The sequence below is a fragment of the Protopterus annectens genome, chromosome 11.part0, assembly GCF_019279795.1.
Source record: "Protopterus annectens isolate FY-2018-M chromosome 11.part0, PAN1.0, whole genome shotgun sequence".
Lineage (NCBI taxonomy): Eukaryota > Metazoa > Chordata > Ceratodontiformes > Protopteridae > Protopterus > Protopterus annectens.
The window spans coordinates 1,053,888,894-1,053,903,278 of NC_056745.1; the positions used below are offsets into that span (position 1 = coordinate 1,053,888,894).

At 38.0% G+C, this 14,385-nt stretch overlaps 1 protein-coding gene across 1 annotated transcript in view; it reads right to left on the reverse strand.

Annotated features, from left to right (window-relative positions):
- LOC122815022 (leucine-rich repeat serine/threonine-protein kinase 2-like) overlaps positions 1-14,385 on the reverse strand; it is a 2,570,681-nt gene that overhangs the window by 728,530 nt on the left and 1,827,766 nt on the right. The gene's annotated exons all lie outside the window — the stretch shown is intronic.

The following is a 14,385-nucleotide window of genomic DNA, read 5'->3' on the forward strand; positions in this document are numbered from 1 at the left end:
TAAAGACAGTCAGGAGAGGTAGAATGGGGATCATAAAAGTATCTGTGATGGCATAAGGTTAGGGTATGAAGAACTACTGAGTACAGTGAGGGTCAAAAGTGGTATCCAAGGAGTTATAATTTGTATAATTTATATTAGAGGGATACTGGCACTAGTATTATCTCAAAAGATGTAATTAGCAGTTGGGGCAGAGGGATTTTGTTGGTAGTAAATAAGTGGTTAGTGGGCAGTTTTGCCCATAGGAATATGCATAGACAGCATTGCACTAAGACAGCAAGCCTGTCCCCAGAGCCTGACAGTGTGTTCCAACCACTCAAAGCACATTTTATGCAAATCAAGGAAAATCAATGAAAATCTGACATCTACAATCTTATAGGGCTATATAAATATATACTTGCCTGACTTAAAGGAAACTTCGACAACAACAGCAGCTGAATGGAGGAGCTGTCCAGATGTGTGTGTGGGAGAATATGTTTGACTGAATGAGAATAGTCAGCTCATAGACTATCTGTTAAATTAATAATGTAGCTGTTTTCTCTACCATCACAGGTCCTCTCCAAAGGGTCTACAACAGCAAGAAATGCAAAAAAGCTAAAACACCCAGACTTTCAAGAGCTGCAGAAATCCCAAAAGGCAAAAACTCAGAAAACTGTGTCAAGGGGTACTGAAGCAGCAAGGGAAGTCAGACTTCCTGCAGTCATAGCGACAGAAGTAATACTTGTGAAGGTTTAAATCAAGGACCAAGTGGCAATTCCAAAAATGTATGTAATGAAAACACTTATGAAGAAAGAATGAGAAGCAAACACACCTTCTATGAATTGGCCTTTGACAGCATTTACCTGACAATACATCTGTAGAAAGTTTGTTTGTTAATGCCAATGCTTCCCTAATGCAAAGTGGCATGCAGCTGTCTTTTCTTCCTGAACTCATTCACATGCATGAGGTGGAACATGAGCTGGCAGCATGTGTCCATGGTGAGCAAGGTTCTTTCTCTGCTGGTTTCTCCCCTGCAAAAGAAACCTGTAAGTTGAATGGGCTGATTTACAGATAAGTGACAAAATGTTTGCAAGAAAATTGGCCAAGGGGTACCTGAACCTGGTGAAAGAGCAGCCATGGTTTCCTAGAGGCAAGAACTGAAACTTGGAGATACTGAAGCAGAAATAATGACAAATAAGAAAAGTTTTTCAACAGAGGAACTTCAGAGTTCTGAAACCAACATGATCAAATGGATGGATGGATGGATGGACCATCCCATGATGTTAATGTCCCATGAAGGAGGCAGACTTTCAAAAGAAGTAAGATATGCAGAATCCTTTTAAGGAACTGCTTCACCAGGTGTAACAGGGCTACAGTCCTGCCACTCACAAGGTCATAATGGACAAAGATAAAAACACATATACAGTGGAACAACTGAGAACTAAGTCATATAAGGCCTGTGAAAGTTTCTAAGTCACATAGAGCCTATGAAACTCAGTACTACCTGCACATTGACTACCTGAGGCAGCATATTTCATCTCTCTGATAAAATGGAGAAACTCTACTGGCAAAGTATATCTATTATGGGGAAGACTTTCTAGTGGCATCAATCAAATCTTCACATCTAACATCCTACCATGAATGACTTGCAGTATTACAGGGTCAACAACAGAACCTTCAACCAAGGTTGGAGTTAGCTCTCACCCCAGCTATTTTAAAATTACCAGGAAACTAACCACTTGGTCAACATGGTGAAGTTTGCCCTTTTCTCCACTATAGTGTGATCTTGGAGTTGGTATATTTAGTTACTGGGGTAAGTAGGTTTGATTTGCTTTAGTTTCAATTTGGAGTGTTGCTGGACATATGGTTAGTTTCCTGGGGTTAAATTACAGTGTTCCGTGTGTTCATTAAAGAAAATTTTTGGCAATGTCATCTCATCATTTTGTAGTTCAAAATAAGTGGGATTTTGGTCGATCAATGTAGATTTTATATATATATATATATATATATATATATATCCAAGAGAATCCCTCTTTTATGAATCAGACTTCCTTCTGATGTAAAGCAAGGTAGTTTCCTGACCCTCTTTAAGGGTGACTGGATGGGAAGTTGTAAGTACACCCTGGAGCTGGCCCCTCAAGCCCTCATTGAAAGGGGTCGAAGCTAACTATAAATAAATTATATCAATGTGTAAGTATGATCTGCGGTACTACAGCTACACTACTAAAGGTCCACTGGACCAGATGCCTAGTACTGACTTATGAACCATGATCACTATACTAGTGACTGACACTCAACTTGTCAATCAATAATGTGTGATTCTGACAGTGAATTACAAGACTCCACTAACTTTGGGATTGCTCTTTCCCCACATATTGGAGATGATACACACACACACACACACACACACACACACACACACACACACACACACACACACACACATATATATGCACATATCTACATCCATATCTAGCTATATATAGGAAGCCCATGTTTTGTCCTGCCTTATAATGTCCTTCCATTTGCACTCCGATGTGCAACAGTTATCCCCTCCATTTCTCAGAACTGCTGCATATGATAGCACTGGCTTATTCTACTCACTTGTTTATTCAGTTTAACCCTCCTGCAGATTTTCAATGTCTGCTCATCTCTTTTCTCCTTGGTTTGACTCAGGAAGTTCTAGCATTTTATGTCACCACAAGCATCAACACAGTTGTCTCATTCATAAGAAACTACTATATTCCCTCCTTTCTCCTCTAGACACTCCACAGCCTCCAACTAAATCCACTGTAGCATTTTTTTAATGAGAAGTTCTTCTTTAAGATTACTCAAACATGCAACTGCAGCATTCTCTACAGGACTACTGTTTACCTCAGCATCAAACACATTTTTCATTACTATCCTCCACTAACTCCATAACACCATTTATTTCTTTCCTTGCTATGTCCCCAGGCACCCACAGACACAAGAGACTGTCTAAACCTTGATTGCTCTGCACCACTCCCTCTCACTCCTCTCTGATACGGCAATAATGGCACCAGAAAAGAATAGGTGAATTGATCAAGTATGCTGCATGAATAATACCCTGGGTCTCCCCCGAAAATGGGTCATGTCAAGTGGGAAAAACTAGATTAATAAAAGTAAGCAAATAAATAAAATTAATAAATAATCAGCTATACCACCTTCCTTCCTCAAGTTTTTTACTGCTTTGTCCAGTAAAGAGCACAAGCACCATCCTCACTATAAATTTAATACATTTTGCAGTTACTGTCGATCTGCAACACACAGTTGTAAATGACTAACTCCAACTAGACTTACAGGCCAACAAAAGTCATTAGCAGGAACTAGTAAAAATTACCAATGGAATCAATATGCCTAACAGCTGAAATTCACTTATATTATCAGGTGATTAAAATTTCATGGAAGAACTACAGTTACACAAAATCTTAAATATATGCTAGCCATCTGGTATGAGGATAGGGCTTCTGCATGCAGTAATATCAGTTCAGGTTCAGTAAGCTGCTCTGCTGTCAGATGGCTAGTTCATTGGCAGGAATGAGAATTTAAAGTTCTGTAAAAGGAAAAGGGAGATATTGTTGAGATTCTTCCACAGGACTATTCACTGTCAAAGGTCAGAAACAAGTTCAGGATGCCATACATCACTAGGAAGGCTTGCTCAAAGGCTGGTGTGTGTGTGTGTGTGTGTGTGTGTGTGTGTGTGTGTGTGTGTGTGTGTGTGTGTGTGTGTGTGTCTGTGTGTGTGTGCATGTCTGATAGGGTTACTCTCTAACATACTACAACTTGGAGTGCAACGTGATGAATAACACAGACAAAACCTCATAGGTCTAACATACTACAACTTGGAGTGCAACGTGATGAATAACACAGACAAAACCTCATAGGTGTTAAAACTAAAATTCTGACAGCCATTCTCTTTGATGGACAATGCTCCTATACTTTTATTTAGGATGTTTCACCCCTGCACACTCTCTTAACTATTATTCTTCCTGTGGTACAAGGATAGAGAAACACTAGTTTAAAATGTGATGATTATATTTTTTTCTTTTTCATTTTAGAATGTCAATACATTTGTAAAGCTATGTTTAAGTTATGTGAACTCTGCAAGATGTGTGCTTCCTGCATAAGGAAAACATTGTAACCATCCTTTGTGAACTGAAAAAAAAAAAGATGAAAGGCAAAGGAGAAATGAATAAAAATTGAAAGTAAAATATAAAGTATATCTTTCAGCATTTTCTGCTGAAGGACCAAATTGCTTGAGGATAAATAGGTCATACAAAGGTTTGGAGTCAGGAAGAAATAAAGCCATAAAATGCAATTACAAGACTATTCAAAGCACTTAGTTGTTACTATTCACATGAGAAAATGGCCCACTGGACATGGAAGGGAGGACTTAAGGTGGAAAACCTTGTCTTCTGTAAGAAGAGAAAGGATGAGCTAATATATATATATATATCCGGAACTGAAACTAGTATAAGGTAAGTCTGACTTGTTTGGATGACAGTGGTAAGAACAGCTACACATGCTGTTGTAAAATCTGCAAGTCTACTTTATATTTTAAGAACTTAAAATAGTTAGGCCCGGTTCTTCTATAGGTCACAGCCAGCTACAGTATTTGTCTAGCTTAGTCACAGATGTTTCTTTAAATATCCACAATACGACAAACGTAGATCAAGTAGATAAGAAACAAACAATTTGTAGTCAAGTAGATCCCAATTTATTAAAAAACTCTAGCGCCTCGGCTAATGCTTAGCCTTCAAGGAGTAAATTCAAAATAATACTGATTCACACTTTATATCCTTAAGTATTCAATAAAACATTTAACCAATTAAATAATTAAACATTTAAATATTTAAATTTCTATTTAAACAATATGACTTAAAAACACACATTTCTTAAACTAAACAACACATTTCCAGCAGCAATCTATATTTAAACCTTGTGGGATCAAAGTCCCAAATTTCAAAATAAAAATAGTCTCCTTATATAATAACATATTTCTCTTATGATTCACATTTTCTACCTGTATTTGTTGTAATACTGTAGATGTTAAATCTTTAGGAACACTTTCATGATATAATTTAAAATGGTGAGCTAAGGGTCTTTCTTCTTTATTCATTCTAATGTCCCTTAAATGTAACCTAATTTTGAACGTTCTCTTTGTTTGACCTATATAAAATTTATTACATTCGCATTTTATAGCATAGAGTACACTCTCTGTTAAACAATTAACTGTCGCAGAAGCTTCAGATTTAATATTATTAATACTAGAAAAAGTCTGCACAATATGTTTTGCAACACAAACATCTACCACAAGGTGCAGTACCTAAAAACTGAATCTGTTGTGTTATCCTTATTTGTGGTCTCCTGAACTTTGTTTGAACTAAAATGTATCTTTCAGATTTGCTCCTCTCTTATAAGAAAATACCAAATTCTGTTCTACTAAACCTGCCAACTCTTGAAACTTAAACACGAATTGTCAATAATGTTTTATAATTTGTTTAGCAGTCTCCCTCAACAAATTATATGTTAGAACTGCAAAAAAAATAATTTAAATATGTCTGTACAACTGAACATTGATTCCTGTTCCTTGTGCATTACTCACTTTTCTATATTTAATGTATCACAGCAGAGTCTTAACATCTTTATTATTTTAAGTAAAGTTTTATTTATTCATTTTAAGATCTTGTGACAAGTGTACATTATTTACTTGTGCACTATTTGTTATGCGAGGAAAAGATACTACTTAGCACTCCAGCTTGGCAAGTTTGTGCATAATACCAGTGAGATGTGATTTTTATCACGGATATCTGGCATAGTCAAGAGTGACAGGTAATTCGTGTCTGGTCCCTAGCCATATCTTGGGTGGTGGCAGTACTGATTTGCCAGGTTGAAAGAATTGGGAATTCTGAGAATTCTGCCAGCATCCACTGGGAATCATATGTGTGAGAAGAATTTAGAAGGCATGGATAAAGGGCAATGGAAGACACAGTGTATCAGAAGGAGAGACAGAGATACAAAGACAGTGGTGAGACAAGGACCTGGGATGCCAGAGTAAAGACACAGCTCTGTAAGTGGTCAGTGTGTAGGTCTAGTTTGCATATGTATTGTTGGACACGCATATCCAAGACATTAGAGCATATTCCATTTATGTTTTTGAAGCAAGGTTGTATTTGGTGAACTAGTTAATGAATCAAATGTGTGTGCACTTTTCTAACTCACTGAATGCCAGGTATGTGCTCGAGAGATCATCTTTCTAGTGTCCAGCAGACCTATTCAGGGCAGTGAAAGAACACAAATTCTGTAGATCCTGTCCCTCACATACCTAGGCAGTATACTGGTTGGCGGTGGTGAGGTTCAAACTTATCCAGAACAAACATGGTACTATGAACCTATGGTCTTCACACTTTTACCCATATCACACAGCAGCTTGGAAGTAAGAACATATCCTCCTAGTTTGCACACTCTGTTGCAGTATTCTGTCATTCATATTTCTGAGTTATACTCTTCCAAATAATTCCCGTTTCATTCATGTGCTTGTGTCCCACCTTCAGAAAAGCTTGTGCAATTCTGACAGCAAATGTTATAATCTATATAAGGAATAAGCTTCCACTCTAGTAATGGGTTGATCCTGAAGGTACTAAAACACAAAACTCTCTCCACCACCTCCCTGGGTGGACATCATAAAGCTAAATACCTTTGTAGAACAGAAATCTTTACTCAACATGAAGTAAGAAGCAAACTGGTTGCCATGAAGTAGGTAAATGGTTACAATGACTTTCTTGACCAGCATTTCATCACATCTGCACAGGGAAGACTTTGGCCACATTTGCTCATCAGTCTTTCTTCAAAGGAGGAACTTGATCTCAAATATTACTGTCTCTGAAGATCAATAATACCCCCCTTACCATTTGCTCCTTACTGCAGAAAAAAGAGAAGCCTTACAGGAAACAGAAAGCAAGACAAAATAAAAACTTTCATAGCTTCCCTCAAGGGTACCCAAATTGTGGGCTAAGATGCCCTAGAACATTTGGAGCCTGCGTAACAACCTACCTGCAAAATGCTATCTTAACTAGCATTCTGCTGCATCTTGCACAAGTAACAAAAGGCAGGATTCTGAAGGCAGAGAGAAAGAGACAGAAGCAGAGAGTGAGAGAGGGGTGTTTAGAGTAGATGAGCTTGGAGAACAGCTATTTCAAAACCTATTATTACCTTAGAATGGACATGTAAGCTGTAACACTTAAAAACAGTATGAATCTGACACAAATCAGCAGGCTTGTGGATATCACTTGTCATGGAAATGATAATATTAAGAAATAACACTGAGATATTATAGGAAAAGCAGATGACATTTTATTTTTCTAATAACCAACAATTCTATCTTCCAATTTGCAAAGAGGGAAGCATTATTCCAGATCTGTCATACTGATAAGTTTGAAAGATCACAACTAGCAGCCTGAAACTTTGACCTTTATGGCCTTTGACCTTTTATGGCCAATTGTAATGGGTTGGGCTTATGATATCATTTTCTGCTTATTATAAAGCAGAAATTCCTTGTAAACTGCCCCACCTCCCCTTTCATCACCCTCTCATCACTCTCTATCACACTAATCCAGCTCTTTCTCACAGCTACAACTATTACCTGCCTTTTGTTAATCTACGTTCAACCTTCTATCTCAGTTAGCATTGGAAACACAAATTCTTCTTTTTCTTACAACTACAGTGCTCTTTCCTGACAATGCTGTATTACACTGTACTCACCTCTAGACAAGCTGTTAATATTCATCTCAAACTGTACCATTTAAGATAAATGCGTGAATTGTAGCTATTTAGTTATTACTATACTGATTTTTTTACTTTGTTTAAATGTTAATAACATATATGCGCACCTTTATTGTTCAGTACTGTTAATTATATGTCAGTAGCTATATATATGTATGTATGGAGCTTTTCTCCCTGGGCCTCTGCTGAAAATGGGCCTCGTACCCAGTCGGACATTACCCGGTAAACAAATGAAATAAATAAATAAATACCACTTCATTTTAACTGTACATTCATAATTTCTTTCTAAGAAATTACAAATATTTTATTTTTTACATTCTTGACATTTTGAACAGTTTACCTCAGATACACTTTATCTACATTAACAAATGTGTGATATAATCTAGAAGGCAGAGCAATATGGGCAGCCAAACATGAAAAGGGGTCAAACTCCTTGTAAAGTGACCAAGAGGCAAACCTATTCCACTTTAACCATACTGTCTGTCTTTGGGCTGCTAACATAACATGGGATCCTGTCAATGATTCCTCAAATGAAGCCAAAACTAAAGATTCAAGTCAGATATACTGGCATTAGGAAGGAAGGTTCCAGTGTACCTAAGTCTCTTCAACTTTGGAAAGTAGGATACACTGGACTAAAAGCAACTGGGGGCACAAGATGCTAAACACTGTAGTAAGGGAAATAAAATCTGATGGATTCATGGAAATAAAATAAGAATCACTGCTTCTAAAGGGGAAATTATATAACATAGAATGCATACAAGACATAAATGACTCTCATTCTCCAAGACAGGGACACACCATCTTGTAACCAAGCTCAAGGATTTGGCTCAAAAGCCAAAAACCTTTTACCAATCCTTGTGGTAAAAAAAGATCCACAGTCAGAACCTTTCATTTCATGAGCCATCAATTCTACCCCTCTACATGGAAAACAGGACAACACAAAAAATGTCAGCTGCTGCTTGTAAGGGATCTGGAAGTTCTTAGATACTGAAAAAGAGATACTTGACAGAGGTTCAGATCCAAAATTTCAGAGTTTACTTTTGTATGAATAGGGACTTGGCTCTTCCATGAGAGCTACTGTCATACAATGCAACTTTGCTTGAAGAACTTTACAAGGACAAGGCAAGGAGCTGAAGAATACTGTTCTGAACTCTAAAACACTGATACAGAGACACATCACTCTTGTGGACCACATATCTACAGTCTTCAGATCTCTAACAAGGCAACCCCCACAACATGGTTAAAGAGACAGTGGCAATCCATAACTAAGTGAGGAGATCTACACAAATAATACCATGAAAATAAGATTCCAATTGACAGACCAGCGTAGCTCCAGAACCAGCAAAGCGGGTAGAAAGAAGGAGGAGTAAGGGGTCTGTACTGTACATACTGAAAAATACCTCTCATCTGTTAATTGCAGTGATATTCCATATTTTGAAAACAGAGAACATCTCTTTACTTGCAGTCCTATTTCAATTATTAATACTGAGGCCAACATTTTTACATAACATCCTGACATGTCATGAGGAGCTTGTCAAGACTGACTACTCTGTAGAGAAGAAAAAGATAGCTTTGTATAGTGGTGACATCCTTCAGAGCAGGGGTGAGATCCTTCAGACCATATTCGTAAAGTATGTCACATTATTGATGAAGCACACAATGTAGATGGCTTAGGTCATGAAGGCCTTTAACACAGAAAAAAATAGCTGCTTATGTTAATTGGACTTTTTTTTTCAAACTACCCTAATTAGCACAGCAAAATGCCAGTTGTTGTTCTTCTTCTTTCGGCTTTTCCCGGTTAGGGGTCGCCACAGCAGAACTCTGGTCCGCTAATGACTGGCAGTAGATTTTTAAGGTGCCGAGGTGCAAGCCCGATGCCCAACCTTCAACGAAGGCACGCCCATTCACTCATGTCTTTCGAACGCCACTCGACCATGGGGAGGACATGCAGACTCCACACAGAAGGCATTCCAGCCAAGAATTGAATGGGAGAACCTCTTGCTGTGAGGCGACAACGCTACCGCTGCACCACCGCGCGGCTTCAGCATAGCAAAATGCCAGTATTGGCTATTAAATTCATACTTGTCCTATAAGCCATGGTAAAAGTCAATAGTGTGTTCTCAGCCTTTCCCTCATAGCAGTGGCACTAACAAATGACATTGCATTTTTTTTCTTTTTATCTACAATCTTTCCCTGAGGTCCTTCATCATGCATAAAACTGATATCCTGCTGGTGATAATGGAGAAAGTTCCTCTTGAGTTAGTGCTTTGTATCAATGACATTAAGCTCTCCACTCTCCTCAAAAAATTGGGCTGCTCAGGAAACACATGGTCACCTGTCACTGTCTAACTTCTAACTACATAATAAATAGGTATAAAACATTAATTTGTTTGCATCACTCCTTAATAGCAAGTTACATGAATGCTATGGCCTTAGTTGTCCTCAGCAGCCTCAAATGTTTTAGCATTTATTTGCATACTAACCCCTCAATGATGCAAGTTCTACTTTGTCAAAGCCAGAGATCTTTATAGCCTGAAGAACTGAACCACATTCCTCCGTTCTAGTGACTGGCATGGTCAACATGATCAAATGACCATTATGTTGTTAGCCTATGTGCCATACAAGCCAATGCAGAGGTTGAATCATTCCTGGTCTACAGTCTTCATGCTAGAATGTCTAATTTAATTGGCAAGAAAACAGCCCTTGAACTGCCTAAAAGTCCTCTGGCTACAATAAGTTCAATAATGGGATAAGACTACCCAGTCTGTGCTTATACTACCAGAACTATGCTATAACTGCTTTTTTTAAATTATGTCTCCTGGTAAAGGATACCTGGGCCTCTCTTATTTAAAAATGACCAAGACATCCTGCGAGGGAGTAGGTAAAAATTTGGTTACTATGATATTTAGCAGAATGTTACATCCTCTGAAGGCCTTTCAAACAGACCTTAGAACATGAGCTTGCATTCACAAAATAACCTATTTAACTTCACAGCTAATGTTGTCTTGCTTTCACTATAAAACAGCTCACTGCCCTTTTACAACAAGTGAGTTTTCTTCTCTCTGGTGAGATCCAGGCTACGCCATGGGCTATTGCCTACCCATAACTCACTTCTGTATCAGATGATCGAACTTTTAGTTAAGCAAATAACTAAATGTCGCTCACTAATAATCGCACACACAAAACATCGAACGGCAGTTTCCATTCAGGGAAACAATGCCGTTGCCCAACAAAAAAAAATAAACACAAATGAAGTGGGGGGCTTCACCCCCACACCCCCACTAACTAAATATACTAACTCTAAGATCGTTCCACATTGAAGAAAGGGCAAACGTCATGCAAGGGCCAAACAACTTGTTTCCCTGCGTGGAAACTGCCATTTGTAGTTTTGTGTGTTCGATTATTAGTGATTTATGTTTAGATATTCGATTAACTAAACGTTCAATCAACTAATATAGACCCTGTAACTCAAATGGGGTATGATCGGTGATGATGTTCTTCATATCAGATCAAGTGCTCTGACTGGCACTGCACTGCCAGTATATCTGCTCTAACATGCAAAAGCAAATGAAAAGACAAAACTCCTGTGTTCTGACAAACTATTTTGTATATTTTTTAAGTTTAATGCCCAATTTCCATTGCTGCAATTATTTTAAATATTTAAAAATACAAGGTGAAGTAATGTTTGAGGCAGCAGTATAACGTCTGCTCCCTCAGTGACAACTGGGAGTTAAGATAATGGTTAAGGTGTTCACCTCACAGACGTACTTGTACAGGGTTTGAGTGTCCCATTTGAGGAAAACTGGCAAGGCTTAAAATGGTTCACAAGGGCAGCTAGCCTAGTATTTACCTATGAGCCCAAAGGATCTTTTCAAGAATTATGATTAGAGGGCAGAAGTCTGAAATGGGACATTTGCTGAAAATGGAGTAGGAGTTTTATTTACAGAAAGAACCAGTGCATGTTCAAAGCTGCGGGGCACTGTTTTGCTTGTGAAGGTTAAGGTAAACAGATAGATGAGAAGCTTTTGGAAAGATACTGGATAATGCAATATTTTTCAGAGCCTTCCAACATTTCTTGGTGTTCCCTAGATTAGCTTTTTGGAGGTTTCTGCAGTAGTCAGCTTAAGAGTGATTTGTTGCTACCCTTATTTCTTTTTTTTTTTAATTTACAGTAAACATTAAATCTGTTGGTGTGAGAGGGGATAGCTTTCCAATCTGACCAAGATTTGTTTCTTAAGTTTAATAAGTTGTCTGATATTGTCTGTTAATCAAGGATTATGATGACTCCTTTTCTGTTTTTTTTTGGTTGGTATAGCCTTTGCTGTATACCAGAAAGAATGTTTTAAAATACAGAGAGGAGACCCATTTTACTAAGCTTGAAAAGTACGATGACAAAAGAGTCTAGGACATTTTTGGTTGAAATGATCTGGTAAGGAATATTTTTGTTCTTCAGGGATTCAGGGTTGGGGCTGCTGGAAGAAGGGAGGGAAAAGGGTTGAACTTTTATGTATTGCTTTGTTTACTACGGCATCAGTCTGTGAACTGAAATGCTCATTTTCAACAGAGGCCCAGGAAAAAAAAAACTCTAAAACAAAGAAAAAAATGCATTTTTGACAATTCAAAACAAAAATGGTCAATAAACATTATTTACAAAGTACTCTGAAATCGTCAACAAGCATTACTTACAAAGCATATCAGATTAAAGAAATGTGGTGATGAACATTAAGAAAATGTTCATCACCAACTTGTAATAAAGGTAATGAGGTGAGAAGTATGATTTTCTGTAAGCTGCTACTGGAGAGTAAATGAAGGAAAATAATGCTTGGCCATTTAGTTAGGGTGGAGCTACACATATGTGTAAAGTCCAACAAAGGGGCTTGTATATAGGGACTGATTTTGTAAGAACATTATTAGAAGAGTGTTGTGGGGGGAGTTAGAAAGAAAGCTTTTGTAATATGGATAGAAAATAAAGGATAGACAAAGGAAAATTATGGTGAACAACAGATGTTTCCAGTGTGTTATGTTGTACTAGAGACTGGGATATAGGAAGGTATGTGTTAGAAAAAGAAGTGGGGGGATGGAGCAAGGCTGTGGCCAGAACAGAATTAAAAGAGTGGTAATGGAGGAGAGATTAAAGATGAGTACAAACTGGGTGAGGCAGGAAATGACTGGAAATTAGCTCTATAGGGAGGAATATGGAAAGTATAAAAGAAACGATCAAGGACTGGATGGGAATGAGGGTAGAGCAGGGGAGTGGAGTGAAGCCGAGCATAGCAGGGTGAATTGGAGTGGGCTAGCACTGCATTTGAATGGAGACAATCAGTGAGAACCGAGATAAAAAATGGGGCAAAGCACTACGGTATAAAGTAAGACAAAAATGCATAAGCTGTATAAAACTTTGAATACAGGAAACAGCAGGACAACAATGTGTCACATTAAGTACCAAGACGGAAATGAAATGGTTGTGAAAGAAAGGCAATAAGACAGATGGATAGGTTTACAGCAACAGAAACTGTCTGTGCAAGTAAAAAGGGGTGGTTTAAGAGGGAGTGACTGTATTACAAGAAGAGCCAGGGAGATTAATGTCTGTAGTAAGAGGGGCTTCCTAGGTAACATGCAATACAATGCAGGTGGAGTATCTAAAATAGATTAAGAATAACTGGAGCTTGCAAAACAGCTTCAATGTCCTAGCACTGTATAGCCACACAATCCCCCCTCCTAGAATTGTAGCAGTACAAGTCCAGATACAAATTAACTAGGAGATAAGGACTGCAGGGTTTTATGAAGACTACCTGCTATGGTCCTGAGTGGGGCTCACTTAACGAGATAAATCTAGTAGTTTACAGAGCAGAAGCTGTTGCACCGACAATTAGGTATATTAATGGCTGTAGGAGGGATTTAGTTCACCCATTGTTTTGACTCCTCCCTGCAAGAAACAAAAAAGAGAAGGAAAGAGATAAGACTGACAGAGCTATGGAAAAAAGGGATATGGTAGAGACAGAACTCACCAAACACCAAGGTGCCTAGTTACAGATGCTTCACTAATGACTATGGTAGTATTAACAGAACAGTATGGTTTGGTGGGTGGGGTGCAGAAAAATAATGTCTTCCAAATATGGATAGTTTTACAAAGAGTGTCTCTTGAAAAATGTTTATGACAGTGAAAAAATATTTAACTTTTCCTAATTACTTTAAGAATGCAACGCAGTACAATGTACTAAAGAAGAGAAACTTCAGCTAGATGCAAATTGAAGCTGCTGATCATGACACAAGAGGAGGCCCTCAAGTAAAGAAAGAAATAGGATTCCTCAGATGTGAGACTATACCAGGTAGCTTGATCAGAAGGCAGTTATTAAACTGCTACAGCTCACTGGAACATATTATACTGCTTATGTCAGACCTGTCATACTGTGCGTGCAGAAAACCACATATCAAATGTTTCATAACCAGAAACTTAAAACATTTTAATTCCAGCACAAACTTCAAACATAAATACAAATCATGAATATTTGACACAACAAACAGTTACCTAACAAATTACATGCAATAACCAGCATATGTAGCCCTGCTCTATCAATTATAGCACCAACTAAACCTAATACATGA